This window comes from Mauremys reevesii, linkage group 8 (assembly GCF_016161935.1).
Source record: "Mauremys reevesii isolate NIE-2019 linkage group 8, ASM1616193v1, whole genome shotgun sequence".
NCBI classification, from domain to species: domain Eukaryota; kingdom Metazoa; phylum Chordata; order Testudines; family Geoemydidae; genus Mauremys; species Mauremys reevesii.
Genome location: NC_052630.1, coordinates 55,833,959 through 55,854,498, shown reverse-complemented (window position 1 = coordinate 55,854,498; position 20,540 = coordinate 55,833,959). Strand labels below are relative to the sequence as shown.

The following is a 20,540-nucleotide window of genomic DNA, read 5'->3' as shown; positions in this document are numbered from 1 at the left end:
GCCATCCCATGTTGATGTTGGTGAAACGTCCCTTGTGATCCACCAGTGCTTGCAGCACCACTGAAAAGTACCCCTTGAGGTTTATGTACTCGCTGGCTTAGTGCTCTGGTGCCACGATAGGGATATGGGTTCCGTCTATCGCCTCACCACAGTTAGGGAATCCCATTGCAGCAAAGCCATCCACTATGACCTGCACATTTCCCAGAGTCACTACCCTTGATATCAGCAGCTATTTGATTGCATTGGCTACTTGGATCACAGCAGCCCCACAGTAGATTTGCTCACTCTAAATTGATGCCCGACTGACCGGTAGCTGTCTGGCGTTGCAAGCTTCCACAGGGCTATTGCCACTCGCTTCTCAACTGTGAGGGCTGCTCTCATCTTGGTATTCTGGCGGTTCAGGGCAGGGGAAAGCAAGTCACAAAGTTCCATGAAAGTGCCCTTACACATGCAAAAGTTTTGCAGCCACTGGGAATCATCCCACAGCTGCAACACTATGCGGTCCCACCAGTCTGTGCTTGTTTCCCGGACCCAGAATCGGCATTCCATGGCATGAACCTGCCCCATTAACCAGGGCCGCCCGGGGGGGGGGCAAGAGGGGCAATTTGCCCCAGGCCCCGAGCCCCACAGGGGCCCCCACCAGAGTTTTTTGGGGCCCCCGGAGCGGGGTCCTTCACTCCCTCCGGGGGGCCTGGAAAACTCTTGCGGGGCCGGGCGCAGGAGCTTCTTCTGCTTCCGGTCTTCGCCGGCGGGGGGGTCCTTCCACTCCAGGGCGGAAGGACTCCCCCGCCAGCGAATTACCGCCGAAGACGGAGCAGGACCCGCCGCCGAAGTTCAGCTCGGTCTTTGGCGGTAATTCGGCGGCGGGGGGCCCTTCCATTCCGGGACCCGCCGCCGAAGTGCCCTGAAGACCCGTGGCGGGGGCCCCCCTCCGCCAAATTACCGCCGAGACCGGGCTGCACTTCGGCGGCGGGTCCGGCTTCGGCGATAATTCGGCGGCGGGGGGCCCTTCCGTTCTGGGACCCGCCGCCGAAGACCCCGGGCCCCCGGAATCCTCTGGGCGGCCCTGCCATTAACACCATGATGTGCATATTGCCGGGGCCCATACTTTGTGAGAAGTCTATGTCCATCTCTATGTCCTCATCACTCTTGTCACCGCGCTGCCGTTGCCTCCTCGCCTGGTTTTGCTTTGGCAGATTCTGATTCTGCATAAACTGCAGGATAATGGACATGGTGTTTACAGTGCTCATAATTGGTGCAGTGGATCTGAGCGGGCTCCATGTTCCCAGTGCTATGGTCTCTGCACTGAAAAAAGGTGTGAGATGATTGTCTGCCATTGCTCTGATGGAGGAAGGAGCGACTGATGACATGCCTTACAAGGAATTAAAATCAACAAAGGAGGTGGCTTTGCATCAAGGAGAAACACAAACTGTCACACAGAATGGCCCCCTCAAGGATTGAACTCAAACCCCTGGGGTTTAGCAGGCTCTTGATTTCATGGAAGGAGGGACGGGGGGAGCAAATGAATACAAAACAAATCGGGTCTATTTCTTGTTTTGATCCACTTCAGCTATCTTTTACATCTTAGGCTGGCAGCAGATGTTGCAGTACGACTGCTAGCCATCGTCATCTCCTGGGTGCTCGGCAGAAGATGCTGCATTATGACTGCTAGCCATCATCATCTCCTGGGTGCTTGGCAGAAGATGGGAATGACCTGGCTGGGTCACTCCCATGTCTGCCCAGGTGCCCCTGACCGACCTCACCGAGGTCGGCTAAAAGAGCACCCAGGAGTACGATGACGATGGATACCAGTCATAATGCACCGTCTGCTGCCAAAAGGCAATGAGCTGCTGCTGTATAGCAATGCAGTCCCATGTCTGCCAGCACCCAGGAGACGTACAGTGATGGTGAACTGAGCGGGCTCCAATGCTTGCCATGGTATGGCGTCTGCACAGGTAACCCAGGAAAAAAGGTGCGAAAATTGTCTGTCGTTGCTTTCACGGGGTGAGGGCGGCCTGGCAATATGTACCCAGAACCACTCACGACACTGTTTTTGCCCCACCAGGCATTGGGATCTCAACCCAGAATTCCAATGGGCGGTGGAGACTGTGGGATAGCTACCCACAGCTACCCACAGTGCAACGCTGCAGAAGTTGACGCTAGCCTCAGTACTGTGGACGCAGTCCGCCGACTTAATGCACTTAGAGCATTTTGTGCGGGGACATGCACAATCAACTGTATAAAAACAATTTCTAAAAAACCAACTTCTATAAATTTGACCTAATTTCGTAGCATAGACATACCCTAAGTGCACACATACTTAACTGTCACAACGCTTCTCAATTTATCTTAACAAAAATTAATTGTAAATTACTTACCATAGTAATGGTGGCTCTTTGGGATGACTGCCTGCCTAGATCACTGCAAACAACGGCTGCTTGGGCTCAGAGCCTTCGAATAGCAGTGTCTGGTGGGGCTGCACATACACCCTGCCCAGCAAGGAGTAGCTCAAGTGACATACTGTAGGGCAGTGGTCTCCAACCTTTTTACACCAAGATTACTTTCTGGGTTGCCCTTAAATTCAAAATCTACCCCGCCCTTTCCTTGAGGCCCTATCCCTTCCCCAAAGCCCTGCCCCACTCACTCTATCCCCCACCCATCACTCGTTCTCCCCCCCACACACACTCATTTTCACCAGGCTAGGGCTGGGGTTGGGGGTGTGTGTGGGAGCTCGGGGCTGAGCCTGGGGCAGGGTGTTAGGGTGCAGAAGGGGATGAGGGGTGCAAGCTCTAGGAGACAGTTTGGGTGCAGGGGGGGCTCTGGACTGAGGCAGAGTGTTGGGGTGCAGGAGGGGGTATAAGATGCTGGCTCTGGGACCAGAGTCAGGGTTTCGGCAGAGGGTTGGGGTGCAGGTGCTGGCTCTGGAAGGGGCTCAGGGCTGGTTTGGGGTGGTGACTCCGGGAGGGGGCTCAGAGCTGGGGTGTGGCCTCCCACCAGCAGCATTTACCTCCAGTCAACAAGCATGGGGATCAGGGGTATCCAGTGGATATAGTGTATTTAGATTTTCAGAAAGCCTTTGACATGGTCCCTCGCCAAAGGCTCTTACACACAGTAAGCTGCCATGGGATAAGAGTGAAGGTTCTCTCATGGACTGGTAACTGGTTAAAAGATAGGAAACAAAGGGTAGGAATAAATGGTCAGTTTTCAGAATGGAGAGAGGTAAATAGTGGTCTGTGCTGGGCCCAGTCCTATTCAACATATTCATAAATGAGCTGGAAAAGGAGGTAAACAGTAAGGTGGCAAAATTTGCAGATGATACAAAATTACTAAAGATAGTTAAGTCCCAGGCAGATTGCAAAGACCTACAAAAGGATCTCTCAAAACTGGGTAACAAAATGGCAGATGAAATTTAATGTTGATAAATGCAAAGTAATGCACATTGGAAAGCATAATCCCAACTATACATATAAAATGATGGTCTAAATTAGCTGTTACCATTCAAGAAAGAGATCATGGAGTCACTGTGGATAGTTCTCTGACATCATCCACTCAATGTGCAGCAGCAGTCAAAAAAGCTAACAGAATGCTGGGAATAATTAAGAAAGGGATAGATAATAGGACAGAAAATATCATGTTGCCTCTATATAAACCCATGGTACGCTCACATCTTGAATACTGTGTGCACATGTGGTTGCCCATCTCAAAAAAGATATATTGGCACTGGAAAAGGTTCAGAAAAGGGCAACAACAAATATTAGGGGTATGGAACAGCTTCCTTTTGAGGAGAGATTAATAACACTGGGACTTTTCAGCTTGGAAAAAAGATGGCTTAGGGGAGATATGATTGAGGTTTATAAAATCATGACTAGTGTAGAGAAAGTAGATAAGGAAGTGTTTACTACTTCTCAAAACACAAGAACTAGGGATCACCAAATAAAATTAATAGGCAGCAGGTTTAAAACAAATAAAAGGAAGTATTTCTTCAAACAATGCACAGTGAACCTGTGAAACTCCTTGCCAGAAGATGTTGTGAAGGCCAAGACCATAACAGGGTTCAAAAAAAGAACTAGATAAATTCATAGAGGATAGGACCATCAATGGCTATTAGCCAGGATGGGCAGAAATGGTGTCCCTGTCCTCTGTTTGCCAGAAGCTGGGAATGAGTGATGGGGATGGATCATGTGATGATTACCTGTTCTGCTCATTCCCCCTGGGCCACCTGGCATTGGCCACTGTCAGAAGACAGGATACTGAGCTAGATGGACCTTTGGTCTGACCCAGTAGGGCCATTCTTATGTTCTTAGTGGTTCCCGAACCAGGGGTATGCATAGCCCTGGGGGTACGCAGAGGTCTTCCAGGAGGTACATCCACCCATCTAGATATTTGCCTTGTTTTACAATAGGCTATATAAAAAGCACAAACCAAGTCAGTACAAAGTAAAATTTCATACAATGACTTATTTATGCTGCTGTAAATACTATACACTGAAATGTAAGTACAATATTTATATCCAATCGGTTTATTTTATAATTATATGGTAAGAATGAGAACGCAAGCAATGTGCGCTGTGACACTTCTGTATTTTTATGTCTGATTTTGTAAGCAAGTCATTTTAAAGTGAGGTGAAACTTGGAGTGCGCAAGACAAATCAGACTCCTGAAAGGGGTACAGTAGTCTGGAAAGGTTGAGAGCAACTGAGCCAGAACATCTTGCATGTCTCATCAGCTACAATATCTTAATTTGACTTAATTGATTGGTTTTTTGTTTGTTTGCTTTTTTAAAAAAAGCTGGGTAATGACAAGCAGTTCCTTAAACACATGCAGTGAGTAATTGTTGCCCATTGTATAAATATTAACACTGCATAAAGAGAATAAAGAGACAGTAACTTTTTAAACTAGTCATTCTTCTGTATAACTAGATACGATGGGCTAATTCCCTAATGGCAGGCAGAGCTGTCCCTAGGGACCCTGGACAGCACGGGGCCAGAAGCCTCCAGAGCCCCTGGACTTCCAAGAGCTAAGCAGATCAAACCAAGCATGTTTATCACACTGAGGAGATTTAAATTTCAAGACTCCTTATAAGAAGTGGAAAGGGAGGTGGATATTTTTTGCTGTTTTTAAAATTAAATAGGCAGCTAGTATTGTTTTCAAAATTATTACGAAGAACAAGTTTAAGCTTTGTCGTAACATGCGTTGTTTGCCTGGACTGCTCAAGACCTGAATGCTTGTGTAGGAGGAACTCTTTGAGTTGGCTTCTTAAATACCTTCATACTGTTTCACATCTGATACTTCTTTATGAAACATAGGAGCCTTGTCTTATAACAGGCTTATTCAAAGTGATACAAGCTATGAAGGTGAGATCTTGGAAGAGTGTTGCTGTTTTCAAAATGTAATAGAATACTGTAATGATTAATAATAATTAATAATAAATAGTGTGTAATAAGCATGTAATTAAAAACAAATTTTATATTTCCAAGATCACTGCTTTTATAATTTATACACAGGTAAAGGAGAAAATCCCTGGAAATATTTTTAGAAGGGGGTTTGTGAGACTTGACATTTTAGTGAAAGGGGTTCACAGGTTGTTAAAGATTGGGAACCACAGCTCTAGTCTACTGAAAGCAATAGCAACTGCCGCAGATTTGATATTTCCTCCAGTAGAGGGCAGGTGTTCTGCACAAACCAGCCCATTCATTTCATTACCAAGTGAGATGTAGTTGACTCCTTATTGCCAAGGCTCTGTAGGCTGAACTGCGGGTAATAGCCATGGAAGTTATTGTCAGGTCCTTTATTTTTATTGTGTAATAATAAAAATGCAAAGTTCTCACTCGGACGAGAGCCAGGAGAGAGTTAAAGAGAACATTAGGGGCCACAGCCACAGAATGGTGAGGAGTTTTTTGTTTTCATAAAACAAATCTACTTTTGACACTGAGCACATAATTCTGGTGATAACTTCCAAAGGCCCAGTCCTGCAGCCTGTACTCCCTGCAGAATATCAGTGACTTCAGTGAGACCTCTCGCCCAACTCAGGGCTGTACGATCTGTGTACAATATTGATAGAAACCAGGATTTCATAAATACTAAGTGGCTCTATTTACAGGCACATTGTGTCTCGCACATCACTTACCTCTTAACAGATGGACAGCCACAATTCCAACAGTTAAAATGTTTATCATTTTAAGTCAGATGTTTAGATTACTTAGGGATAATTTTCTGTATTTCATCTAGAATATACCCTTTAGCTTGCACTAAACTTTCATACATTTGAATTCAAAAATAAGGACCAACTCTAAAATTCCTTATAAAATGCAGTCTACAAAAATCATACTTCATTAGCACTTGATGTATGGCCAGCTCATGGAATGTGCTAGGAGCCCTCAACATGCATTTTCTTCAATGCGAGTTGAAGGTGCCCAGCAGCTTGCTGGATCTCAGGCCTTTAGAACGGTCAGGCTGTTGAGATCTGTAAGTTTCAACCTACCTATTTAACAGATGGGTATGCTGGCAGAGATGAGTTAGCGCCAAATATCATGCAGCATGTTGTGGTGGGAATGGGAGGCAGACTTCCCAATTCCCCATGCTCTGTTTTAACTACTAGCCACACTTCTCCTCTGAAAGGAGACGTCATTTTGTAATTTTAGAATACTAACACTAGGAAGATAGTATAAGAGTGCAGCTTAATATAGTTAGTTCTACTACAGGTACAAAATGGTGCTGAAGGAGACGTATAGTTGTTTGAATATCAGTAACCAATTGCCCCAAGATTGGCTGAAACACCTGCAACTTTTGGAGATTATTACACAAGACCTAGGACAACATGATGGCTTTCACAGCCAGTGAACAGCCACTAATGCATAGTCATGTGGAATTTGTGGCACTAGTTTGATTCTGCACTGAAGGCATTTTTCTAATCATCAGTTCCAAATTCTCTACAGTCTGTTCAGTCTTGCATGGGGATTTAACAAACTGAACATCCTGTAAAGAAACAAGGGGTGCATTCTCAAGGATTCAGCTGGAGAATTTGTGAGGAAGTCAGTTAGAAGTCTAGGCACAAAGGCTCAAACCCTCTCCCCTGCACAAAGCCTGAGTTAAACAAGCTTTGTGCAGATGGGTTACACAAGGGTTGGAAGAGAATTAATCTTTCCCCTTTCCTCTCTCCACAGTGCATTTTGGCTGCTGATCCAAACATGCTCTGGTAGAGATTGTGCCCACACCCCACCCTGCTCCCAAAACAAGCCTTCATGCTACTGGGGATGGCAGTGCCACAAAGGAAAGACTATGGAATACAAGGCTGTAGCTCCCCACTCCTGCATGAGCTCCCCACTAGCCAGCAACACCTCACCTATTCCACTACCTTATTGGGAAGGGGGTTTACAACAATTACATGGGCCTGATTTAATCCGCCTATGGCAGGAACAATTAACTCTATCACTAGTGCCCAGACTCCTCACAAAAGCACTTCTCCAAGAATCAATATGGCAAGACTCATCCCTGATAAATTCTATCCCTTAACTCCAATAAATGGAGGACTAAGGCCCAGGCATCTCACTGGGGCCAAGGGAATCTCTTCTGGCTAGAAGAGGAGGAGGTTTCTCCTGTGTGGCCCATTACTAACCAGGAGGATTGTGGAATTCTTCCCATCAATCTACAATTCCTGGCAAGGAGATTTTCCCATAAGCATAAAATTCATTTATTTAAAGGCCCATTAGCCATCAGGTACGAAACAGAGAGAAGAAAAACAATTCTCTAAATGCCAAATACCCCTTCAGAGGATAGCTATCCACCTAGCCTGGTAAGACACACACAAGGAAAAGAGCCATTGCATTTTATTCAGATCCTGCCAGATGTTCATTGACCTCAGCAGAGTGGAGGGTGCTCAGTGCCTTCCAAGCCCACAGTGAGAATTCTCCTTCTAGAGCGACCTGATGTTTATGGAGAGGAAAACGTACTATTCAGAAGGAAAGGCAGCTCAGAAATGCCTCCTCATGTCATTATATGGGTTATAGGGATAAGAGCGCCCGCCAAGAACCCATCAGATGACCAGTGGAGGCTTACTGCTATTATTACACAGCAACAATCGACCACCTAAAGCTGTATGCAGTTTGGTTGTAGCCATGTCAATCCCAGTGTGTTAGAGAGCCATGGTGCGTGAAATAATATCTTTTATTGGACCAACTTCTGTTGGTGAGAGAGACAAGCTTTTGAGCCACACACAGCTCTTCTTTAGGTCCTGGAAAGGTACTTTCAGTATCTCAGCTAAATGCAAAGTGGAACAGGTTGTTTAGCATAAGCCAGGGGTAGGCAACCTATGGCACACGTGCTGAAGGTGGCACGCGAGCTGATTTTCTGTGGCACTTACACTGCCCGGGTCCTGGCCACCAGTCCGGGGGGCTCTGCATTTTAATTTAATTTTAAATGACGCTTCTTAAACATTTTAAAAGCCTTATTTACTTTACATACAAAAATAGTTTAGTTATACATTATAGACTTGTAGAAAGAGACCTTCTAAAATCGTTAAAATGTATTACTGGCACACAAAACCTTAAATTAGAGTGAATAAATAAAGACTCGGCACATCACTTCTGAAAGGTTGCCAACTCCTGGCATAAGCAGTTAACACATATTTTAAGGCAGTGGTTCTCAACCAGGGGGCTGCACGCAGGTTTGAGGGGGTCTGCCAAGCAGGACCAGTGTTAGACTTGCTGAGGCCCAGGGCAGAAAGCCGAAGCCCCACTGCCTGGGAATGAAGCCCAGGGCCCTGAGCCCCGCCACCTGGGGCTGAAGCAGTAGCCTGAGCAACTTAGCCCCACACCACAGGGGCCCCTGCCAATTGCCCTGCTTGCTACCCCCTAACACCGGCCCTGGCTTTTATATGCAGAAAACCCTTTATTGTGGCACAGGTGGGCCAGGGAGTTTTTATGGCATGTCGGAGAGGTGAGGTGCGGGGGGCTCAGAAAGAAAACGGTTGAGAACCCCCTGTTCTAAGGGACCATTCAAGATAGAGTTAACACCTCTGCAGTCATAGGACAAAAATGGGAGTTTGTGGGTTATAGACTGTTGTAATAAGCCATAAATCCACTGTCTCTGTTCAGTCCATGATTTGTGGTGTCCAACAGAGTTATGAATTTAAGCTTCCAGGCTCATCTATTGAGTGTTGTGCAGGTTTCCTTTGAGGATGAGGACTCATAGGTCAAACAGAAAGAGCGCTTTGTGAAAAGTGTTCACTCACAGGTGATACAGTGTTTTTGTCTTTGATCATTGTCCTGTGGAAGTTCATTTGACAGCGTAGTAATTGTCTGGTTTCACCCATATAGTTGTTACTGGGGCATTTAGTGCACTGGATGAGGTACACCACATGTTGTGATAGGCATGTGTAGGACCCATGGATCTTGAAAGGTGTGGGGGGTGTTGACCATTGTAGCAGTGGAGATACATCTGCAGGTTTTGTATCTGTTGTTCTGCCAGGATCTGGTGCCGCTCTAGGTTGGTGTATCCTGGTCTGTGGGGAGCTTGCTTCTGATGATGAACTTGGGGGGTTGTTTGAAGGCCAGAAGAGGGGAATCAGGAAAGATTTCATTCAGGATGGGCTCCCCATCAAGTATTGGTTGTAGTTGTTTGATGATACCCCATATGGATTCCAGTGTGGGGTGGTAGGTGACAACTAGGGGCGTGAGGTCAGAGGGGGCGTTATTTATATAATGAATCAGGTTTTCTTGGGGTATTTGGATGGGCTGATCCATGATGTGATCTACTTTTCTGGTGGAGTGTCCTTATTTGGTGAAGATGGTTTTGTGTGTTAAGGTGTGTAACCCAAACTCTCTCCTTGGAGAATATTTTTGGTATCTGAATGCCTGGCCATAGATAACAGATTTCTTGGTGTGTCTGGGGTGGTTACTGGATCTGTGAAGGCAGGTGTGGTGATCCATGGGTTTCTTGTATATGGTTGTCTGTAGGATTTCATTGCTGAAGCTGACTGTGGTGTCCAGGAAGTAGGTGCCGGTGTGCGAGTGTTCCAGAGAGAGTTTAATGGAAATCTATGATGGCGTTTAAGCCGTCTGTCCAGAGCATGAAAAGATCAGTGATGCATCTCAGGTACATCATTGGTTTTGTGGTGCTGAAGCTGGACTTCAGATAAAGTAGTAGTATCAAACTTATTAGAACAACTAGTGCATGGAGAAAAGCAAACTGCACACATGGGGATAATGTGTAGTAAAGAGAGGCTGCACTAGGAAGATTATGTAAAGAAACCAGCGATCAGAAATAGCTCAAAGTAACGTAGTCACAGACAGAGTTAATACGCCAATGTGGGGGAGACAGTGAAACTGCTTCAACATAAACAGCCTTTTTGAAAGCCTGACAGCCCAGAGTTTTATCAGGGATGGACAGAAATGGAAATAAAGCAACATGCCAAAGTAAGATAGGAAGAAAAATATTCAGAGGCCCTCAAATTAAGAAATCTGCCCAAGATTCGTACACAAACCTGTGCTTCTCAGAAAGAGAGGGCGGATTAAAATTAGTTAAAAAAATTTACCCAAAGGGGAGAGAAAGAGGAGTGAGGAGGGGTATGTGACAGAGATGGGGCTAGGGGATTATTTCTTCAGAAACAGTGGGGAAAAGTTTGCAGTCTGATAAACAGCCAGAGCATGAGGAGTCCGTAACATTTTCAAAACAACTAACCCCAGTGTTAAGAGGATGTTTCTTTTCAGAGAATTTGGAAATAGCAACAAGCCACTATTCCATTATGCTACATGGGCGGGTGGGGAGCCTAACAGGCAAGCACACAGCCTTCTGCTCAGTCTCACTCTGGAATCAAGATATGAAAATGCTGGCAGGGCATTGGCCACAAAACTTGATGGAACAATAGGGAGATGAATAGAGATGAAACAGCAGCACAACAGTGGGTCAGTCGGGGTGAATGTTAACTAGATACACTCAGCCTACTTACTCCACACAAGGAGAGAAGATTCTGTGGGTGAAATAGCCACACTGAAGGGCTAAACAAGGACGTTCACACTAAACAAGTCACCTGCAGAGGCGGGCACTAGCAGAGCAGCCATTCAGCGGTCCTCTGTGCCCTCTGCATATTACTTTGGGAGATGGGGATCTGCAGGAACCCAAAACAGGCTGGTGTAGAGGGGCTATTTGGGAGCAGAGCCATGTTTACACAGATCTAATGGCCCCAAACTCTAGCAAAGTGGCAGCTGATGCTATTCTAGCCCAGGTACCCAGATAGAACAGTGATGGGAATAGCGTGCTTGCCTAGCTACTTTAGATCAGGGTGTCAAACTCATTCTGTCCCAAGGACTGAATTCCATTTCTAATTATGGTTCATTGGTCCAGGGTATAAATTTAGGACTATGCATCTACAGTGGCTCTCCCGCAGATGTCAAGGGGAAGTTTTCACAAAGATGAAGGCTGAAATAACTGAACTTTCCATTATTACTTATTCGTTCACTGGTTTATGTCACTGAATAGGAAAATACGCTTGCTTTTAGGAGCCTCATTGTCTCTCTCTTCATTTTTTAGTCTCCCCTCTGCTCTTCTTTCCCTGGAACAATTGCCACTCCCTTTTCCATTTCATCCCCTAAAATGACCCATAATGCAACAGTCAAATGTTGACATTAAAGTATTGTTGTTGGGCGGCACAATTTACATCCCAGTGTGACTGAAAGAGACAGAGGAGTCCCCACCTCTCAGAGCCATTTTTTTCAGGCTGTCAGCAGACTCAGGCAGACATCACTCCCTCAGTTACATTCAGTTCATAGTTGGCAGGTTCTCTTTGCACTTGTGAGGGGCAGAAACATGCATTTTTTAAAAAAAAGTTTAGATTGTGCACAATCTGATTGTCTCACACAGGTGACAAATTCATCATGTAGGCCAGGGGTTTGACACCCGTGAAGGGAACCCTGCCCACAAAATAGGGTGAGATGCTTCACTTCCCGCCCCCCAGCCATGCTGAGCTGCCCATCAAAAAGCTGGTGATTTGGGCTGTATTTCACCCTGACACTGCCCTCTCCTTCCCCACTTAATACTGAGGCACCTCTGATTGTTCACTGCTTATAGAGCGGGACAGGCTTAAATCCACTCCCTCCAAGAAGAGTGTTCTGTGTACTAAAAACCTTCTTCAGCAGCTGAAGTCAGAACAGTGTGGGGGACAGCGTAGCACTGGGAAACCAGCTTCAGAGCTCTGTTTGGGGGTTCTAGCCAGCAGATGGTGAAACTAGACCAGAGGTTTGAATCAGAACATTCAAAAAAAAATTCCACTGAAAATACAAAGCAAAACAGAGGCAGCTGCATCCTCATCCCTTACTCTCCTCCATTACCCTGCTTCAGCTTCACAGACTGAGTCAAAGCACTGCTCACTCCCCTCCTCCCCCTCAAGATGCTGCAATGTGTCAATTCCATCTCCCTGCAGTTACGTTAAGGTCCTGCTGAATGAGCTAATCGCACGAGACAAGCAATGCTAATGTGGAATATGGACGTTTCAATCTAATCTCTAGTCTGATTTTTTCTTATCTGAAAAATTACAAACCCTTGTAATTCAATCAGACACAATCCTGGGCATAAGGGTGTGGGAATCTAGCTCACCTGGGAAAGATTAGTAGCTTTTCTTAATTACAAGAGTATCTTAATATACTGAAAACTGCCATAAAGTTCTTCCAGCTGAGAGGATCTCTCATGCTCGGAGATTGGTGCATTTCCCAGCACCCATACAAGCTATTTTGTCAAATATCACAAGATACGCAGGGCCAGTCTTATTCATTATTTGGACAGGAGACTAAAGGAAAGCTCAAAGTGGCGAAAAAGGTGGTGATGACGACTCAGTGTGTTACGCCTTTCTAATGAACCAATGCCCAAAGGGGCCATTGTTCAGCTGGAAACACAAACACATGGAAAGTGAATATCTAGTCAAAACAAAACCTTCCATTCTAACTCTAGTGGGAGGCAGAGTATGAATAGGGTGATCATATTTCCCAAAGGGGACTACCCCAAGGCCCACCGGCACAGGGATGGCCTCAGTCGCTTGCCCTAGCCCCACTCCCACTTCCCCTTGCGCGGGGATGGCTCCAGTCACTCGCCCAAGCTCGTGTGGGGCTGGCCTAAGCTGCTTGCACAAGGTCCCATTCCAGGGGGCTGGCATTGCTGCTCGCCTGAGCCCTGCCTGCATCCTGTGTGAGCCTGGGGTTGTCGTTGTCGCTGCTTGCCCAAGCCCTGCCTCCCCCTCTGTGCAGGGCTGGTGTCACCGCTTGCCTCCTCACGTCCCTCTAGTCTTCACCCTACTTTTTGATCAGTTGGCAAAAGCAAATGCGACAAATGGCCATCTTGCCAAAAAAGTTAGGACAGTCGGGACAGGGCTTAAAAAAGGGACTGCCCCAGCCAAAACGGGACATATGGTCACCCTAAGTATGAATATTTATAATCCCTGCCAACATTCCCTCTAATATTTGACAGGCTTTGTGCGCAAAAAATTTCTTGTGTGCAAATTTTTGTGTGCATGGTTTTTTGCCATGTGCGCGGGGTTTAGGATGTGTGCGCGCACACACGCACACAGCTTAGAGGGAACAGTGATCCCTGCCTCCATTTCCTTTTCTGTATAGGGAGGCAGCAAGGGCACTGGACTGGGATTCAGTCCTGTTACTGGCTCTTCCACCAACCTGCTGTGGCCAAATCACTTCACCACTGTGTGTATGTTCACCCTTCATCTTCTCCATTGAGATTGTAAGTTTTCCAAGGCAATGTTATCTCTTGCTGTGTGTCCCACACAGAGCCTAGCCAAACGAGGCCCTGATCTCAGCTGCGATCTGTAGGTGTTACCATAATTCAGATCATAAATACACTAGTGATGTCTGGGACAAAGGGCCTGATCTAAAGCCCAATGAAGTCAATGGGAGTTTTTTCCTGGACTTCAGAGTATGTGGGATCAAGGCCCAGGAGTCCTAGGAGCAGCACCAGCAACACCTCTCCTGAACTTCATCTCCCTTACAAATATCTTCTTTCTTCCCTCAATCCTTGTCTCTGTGATCCTCTCTCTTTCCTTCATTCTTGCAGTTCAGCAACTTATCAGTAGGTCACCCTTACAGGGAAATCACCAGCTTTGATTTGTGATGTATAAAGTCCTATGGCAAATTGCTTTCTGTTTCAGTTTTCACTCCCCAGTTCTGATACTGTACAAAAGTTTATTTAACAATAGCAGCAAGCAGAGAATTGGACTTTATGTTATCGGGGTTGGTAAGAGAGCACTTTAAGTCAATATGGAGCAAGCTCCAGTTCTTCCCCCTACAAAAAATTAGTAATAAAAGCTCCCAAAGATCTGAAGCCTGTAAGAGAGATGGAGTGTAGTAACGGCCTCCCTTAGCCCTTTGAGAATTCAGATTTGCAAAGGGAAGTAGCTTTCTGTGTTTTCAGGTTTGTTTGTTTTTTAAATAATTCTCTATTACATCTTTATCCATTATGTCTAGATAATATCTAGTCCTGCCATATGTGCAGGGGACTGGACTAGATGATCTCTCAAGGTCCCTTCCAGTCCTATGATTCTATATTATTTAACTAAGAGGTTTCTGCTCCTGTCACAAATTGCCCATTCTTCTCTGCCATTACAATAACTTGATCTGCTATAGAAGAGGCAGCTGTATTTCTGTTTGCCCAAAACAACTGAAATTGTAGAGGCTCCAGGGCCAGATTGTAAACCCCTCCAGTGGGACTCCTCAGTCTGGCCGCCAGTGTGTGATTTCATTCTCTGTTTTGGGATGACCACCACACACAAGGTCAGACACCTGAAAATATAAGGTAGCCAATTATTTTTATGTGGCATCCACTTAGCCGCAGGGTTGTCTGTCTACTTCACAGAGTACCACACCATTCCCAAAGTAATCAGACATCAGCCAGTAAAGACCAAAACAAATTCTTTTCCAGTCAAAATCCTAGGAAAACATCTGAGTCCTCAAGGAAACCCTGAACTTGATCACAGTGACAGGAGAACATTAATAAGGCAGCAGATCTAGTGATTAAAGCACAGAACTAGGAGCCAGGAATTCTGGATCCCAGCTTTGCCACTGACTGCCTGTGAGATCATAGGTAACTCACCTGAACTCTTTATACTTTAATGTACGCATCCATAAGATGGGAACAATAATATTTATTTACGCCACGTGTTACAAGCTTAAATTAATGCCGGAAAAGTGGTTTGAGGTCCATAGATGAAAGGTGCTATAGAAGAGAACAGATAATAATTTTTAATGGCAAAACAGCCAGTTTCGAGATGTATCAATCAGTACAGTACAGTTGATAACTGATAAGGGATTCACTCTAGGATATTAGTTCACCAAGCTACAAATAAATGGGAACCTGGCCATGGTGGAACTTCGCTTCAGAAGAAATGTTGGGGTCAGTAACTGAGGTTAATCAGTGGTGTTTCACAAAGCACTTGCTACTCTAGCCCTCTTCCTCACTTTCAGACACTAGATTGCTTTCAAATTCATTCCCACTATTACTTTTGCCATGTAAACAAGTGCTGTAGCTGCCACACGGCTGCTGTATGAATGGACAGGGAGGTGAAGCTGGGTGATAAACAGGAAGGGAGATTGTGACACAGAGGGAAAGGGTCCCCTGTTCTTTGCAAACAACTCTCACCTCAGATGCTACAAACTCACTATACCAAACTTATGGGATATTTATGCATAAAGAGTATCATGTAAGGTAGCTACAGAAAGCTCATAACTTGTCAAGATTTGTAATCATTGTGAGATGCATGTGTGGGTAATATTTAAGGAACAATTTAGTTATATTGAAAGAATGCTGTATGGATTTGGAGTAAACATTAGTCACTAGAGGGGTAATATGTCTTGTTGGTGGCATATGCAAGTAGGAGGGAGTTGTCATCAGTCCTGTATAACTGGCCATGCAATGCAAGGCTCAACTATTTAGCATTGCTAAGTTTCAAAACTTTCAATGGAAAACCATCAGAGACAACAGCAAACAATTGAATCCTCTTGAGGATAAAAGAGGAATATTACAACAACAACAACAAGACGACAGGGTTTTGCCCTGTCTATGAATAGAAACAAAAGATTACTTCAGTACAACACAGAGAAGGGAGAGGCACTCTGAATTCTTTCACTGTGGACAAATCTTGCGGAACGAGGTGGTCTCATGAAAAATCGGATCCTGGTTCCCGTGAAGCCAGTCAGCTAGCTCTGCAATAGACTGAACTTTGGGAGGAAACCTAGCCAGGCTTTGATGGTGCAAGAGTCCTATTGCCATGCTAAGCCCTATATATAAAAAAATAATGTTAATAAATGTGTCATGCTCAAATGGTCTCTGTAAAACAGATGGTTACAGAAAGGTTCAATCAAGATATTAAACACTGATGTAGGATAATTCATCTTTATTAACCTTTGGATGCTGGGAAATATGCAATAGGAAGGCTAACAAAGGCACTAATACATAAGGGTTCGTTCCAGCCTCAGTTCAGCAAATCATGTAAGCACGTATTTAAGTGCTTCGCTGAATTGGGACCTTAAGGCTCAAGGAAGGCTGTACATTAAGAAGATTAACAAAGGCTAAACAATGTGTTTGTGTGGGTGTGTTTACACACATATATATCTAGACCTACATACACACATGTACATATACATACTCCACACACACAACAACAAATTCTGTATAACAGATGATTGCATACATGTTTTAGCAGGGAGAGTTTGGAGCAGTGGAAAGACGCATGAGGCAAAGCCACAAGTGAATTATGCAGGCCATCCCAAACGAGTGCTAACACAACCTTTACTCCACATCCTCATATGTTCTGAATACAACATTTTATAGAAAGACCTTTTCAAATGTTTTACAGTGGTTTAACAGTTTTGGTAATGAGTTTCATGTCCCACTGTCTGGAAAATTAGGTTCTCTGAGTATCAGGAGTCCAACTGTACAGGCCAGAGAAGAAGAAAATTATAATCAATAACACTTTTAAAATCTAAAAAATAAATAAATTACCAAATAGCTTGTCTCTATATATACTGTGATTTTGTTTTTGTTTTTAAGGTCAACACTTTGGAACCTTCCAGGGTTAGAAGCAAGTGCTGTCTCTCTCGTTAGGGAACTAGGAATGTTCAGCTCTTCCATGGCATAAATCAACCATTTCTAGCCCTAATGGGTCACAGGATATCAGAACTTGAACCAGTCCCTGCTCCAGTACTGAATTTTGCCAGCCTCAATTGTTGTATTTTGGGTTGTGTGTTGAGATAAAATTAAATTTTTCATAATGTGCATTGAGGTAAAATTAAAATTTCTTTGGGACAAAAGATCATCATTTGTGGCTTTTATTTAAACGACAGCTGTTTGAAGCTCTGCAGAGGTTTGCAATACTAGAAGCAACACTAGGTAAAAATAAATTAGTGGGCAGAGTGCAGGAGAGGTGCTTAAAGGTAGATACTGTACTGTTTAATATATGGTTCTGTGATTTTTTTCATGTGGCCCTCTTCTTCACATTGGTGGCATCTATATAATAGACAATACTGAGGTATTTTGGAGATTTTTATACATCCTTTCCACATGTAAAGCTGAGTTTTGGAAAATTAGAAAAAAGGCTTCAAGAAACATTTTGTCTAGGTAAGAAAATAAAATAGAGAAGGCGCTATGGGAAAAATGGAAGGCGATACAAGGGACAGGAGATATTTCCATAAATATTTTATATAACAGAGTAGGTTTGGCATTAATTATACTAAGTTTGGCAATAATGTATCTCTGTAAAATGATGTCACTGGCATTACAGCATCATAAAAAATTACATAGCAGCTATTTTAGGTAGCTGCTCTCTTCAGCTCAGTGAATAAATATATCTCCATATGACTCATTCAGACAGGCTATTAATAGATGCAATATCAGAATGCTAGAAACTGAAAATTTCATTCAGTCGCCATGTATTTATCTAGGCTTTAACCACGATCTCATTTTAAACCTATGTGTTTCAAGATGTTTTGAACAGAAAGGACATATTTTCTATTCAACACAGAGCTATACACGTTCAAACCTTTGAAGGAAAAAAGCTTGATAGTGATTCAAGATGCTAATTATTAGTCTTAAACATTCATTTGTATTACATTCAACCACTGCCTAGCACAGTGGACTAAAATAGATTCAGGAAAATGCTTCATGTTAATGGACCAGTTAAGGTGAAACGGTCACTATTATCAATCTTAAAATAAACTCGTGTCTCCTTCACTATTAATTTCAGGATTTTAAAGAGCTACGAGCCCAGAATGAGATCACACAACACCACAGAGGAATGAAGTCAATCCGACAGAGTAAGGAAAGAGACAGCAGGATTCTTACCTTGTTACATAGCAACCTGCCACTAAATCAGAAATAGACAATGACAACTGGATATAGCCAATATGCAAATCAGGCTTGTATGTTTCTTGAACCACCCAGCATGCATTTAGTAACATTTCACCTCCGATATTTCACTCAAGACTCTATGTATCACTTAAGCCCCTCCTGCTCCTTAAGTGATGCATATGTCCTCTTATGCTGGGATGAGTTTCACTCTTAACTACAGTTATCTTTACAATTTAGCTAATTTTTTCTTACAAAAGTTATATGGCATTTGTTGTGTTCCCTAGACTTAGCATAGGCAGTATCTATACTACTTCAGCTACTGAGGTTCATGTTACTTAGTTTTCCAAGGCAACTGGCTAGTTTAAGGAGGACCACTGCAGTTGCTTCCAACTAACTAGTATGTCTCTCCTGGACCGTGCACCTGACAACTTACCACACCCTTCACCTGTGTTAAATAGGTGATTTTCAAACTGCTATAAGGCAGCTAAGTCAAAAAGAGAATTTTTTCATTGTTAGCAGCAATTCAGAACACAGGTCGCTAATGGAAACCACCCTTAAAGTCATGATTAAGGCTAAGATTTTATCATGGATATTTTTAGTAAAAGTCAGGGACAGGTCATGGGCAATAAAGAAAAATTCACAGAAGCCCATGACCTGTCCCTGACTTTTACTAAAAATATCTGTGACAAAATGGGAAGAGATTGGGTAGCTGTGGGGTGGCTGAGAGCTCTGGGGCCCCCACCACCCATGGGGGCTCAGAGCTGCAGGGTCCTCCTACCCCAGCAGTGAGGTGATGCGGGAATCCCCCCGCCACTGCTAGAGTGGGGAGCTGCAGGGATCCCCAAACCACGCCACGGCAGGGGAGCTGCCATGGCTGGTGGGGAGCTGCAGTGGTCCCCCTGACCCACAGTGGCAGCCAGGGAGCTGCCAGGGTCCCCCAGCCACCGTGGCTGGGGATCCTATGCCTGTGGCAGCTGAGAGCTGCAGGGTACCCCCACTGCCTGCGGTGGCTTGGATCTTGGGGGCCTGCTGCCTCAGGCGGTGGGGGTACCTCACAGTTCCTTGCCACTGTGGGAGGCAGCGGGACCCTGCAGCTCCCAGCCACAGGGGCTGAAGTCACAGAGGTCTTTGGAAGCCATGGATTCAGTGACCTCCATGCCAAAATCATATCCTTAGTCATGATCAATGGGCCTCTTCTAGAAGGCAGGCAGCTAGATGGATCCTTGTTGTCTCCACGTTGGGGTGAAGTTGAGTGTTTCTCACTGTAGGTGTTTTTATTGCATAATAAGATGGTTTGACAGACCGAGCTTTTGGCTTCCATAAAGGCTGAGCAAATGCAGAGTTGTTCACTGAGATTTGGTCTGCATCACTCAATAAGGCTCTGATGGAGCTTCAGGCTACTATTCAAGAGTGAGATGGACCCTTGTCCTTGGTGGCTGGTAAAATGTAATGAAGAGACAATGGGTCCATGATTGTGGAGGACTGACAGTGACTTCCCTTCAGGAGGGAATATTGGAACCGTTCCTGAAACAAGTGATTGCTTCGTCTTTGCTCAGGAAACCATTCCTTGACACTGATAATCTCTCCAATTGTCACCCTGTCTCCAATCTTCCTTTTTAATAGAACAGTTGTATACGCAGAGAGGGCAGTGTCATCTGACTTCCTTAATCCTGCTCCTTTTGGTTTAACCCTGAGAATGGTAGCGTAAGCACTTTGGTTTGGCTGGCTGGTGATCTTTAGCTGAGGATGAAAACCAAGCTGATTTTTATTTTACTGACACAGTGTTGTTGACCTGTGCTAGGAAGGATATAGGACTTTGTATGACTCTCTTCTATCCTTGCTGAGATGTCCCAGAGGGTAATATAGTGTAATTGCTCATCTGCTCCTTGAAGGGCCGCCTTCTATTCAGTCATGTCACCTGTGTAACATCTGTGAGGCTGTTGGGGGAGGCAGAGTGCTGTGGCATCTCCAAAACGTGGGTGGCATTTCCTGGTTAGTAGGTCTTACTCAGTCTGATGCCTGGATTGAGACTTGGATAAAGGTAAAAAAGCCAAATTTAATTTAGAACAGACTAAAGTTATGCTGGCAGCCTGGGGTGGGGACATTGGAAGAAACATCAAGAGTGACATCAGCTCCCTCAATTGAGAAAGTTTAGCTTAGCAAGCTGGGGCTCATGTCAGAGCCTCAGCTGTTTCTGGATGCCCT

The 20,540-nt window shown here is 44.7% G+C and overlaps 1 protein-coding gene across 1 annotated transcript in view; it reads left to right on the top strand.

Moving 5' to 3' along the window:
- The window catches only part of EDEM3 (ER degradation enhancing alpha-mannosidase like protein 3), a 71,599-nt gene extending 53,349 nt beyond the window's left edge, over window positions 1-18,250 (top strand). Inside the window, exon 21 of the mRNA XM_039484648.1 lies at window positions 18,232-18,250. The gene's annotated coding sequence lies outside the window, so the exon portion shown is untranslated. The remainder of the gene's footprint in view (window positions 1-18,231) is intronic.
- The last annotated feature ends 2,290 nt before the right edge of the window (window positions 18,251-20,540 follow it).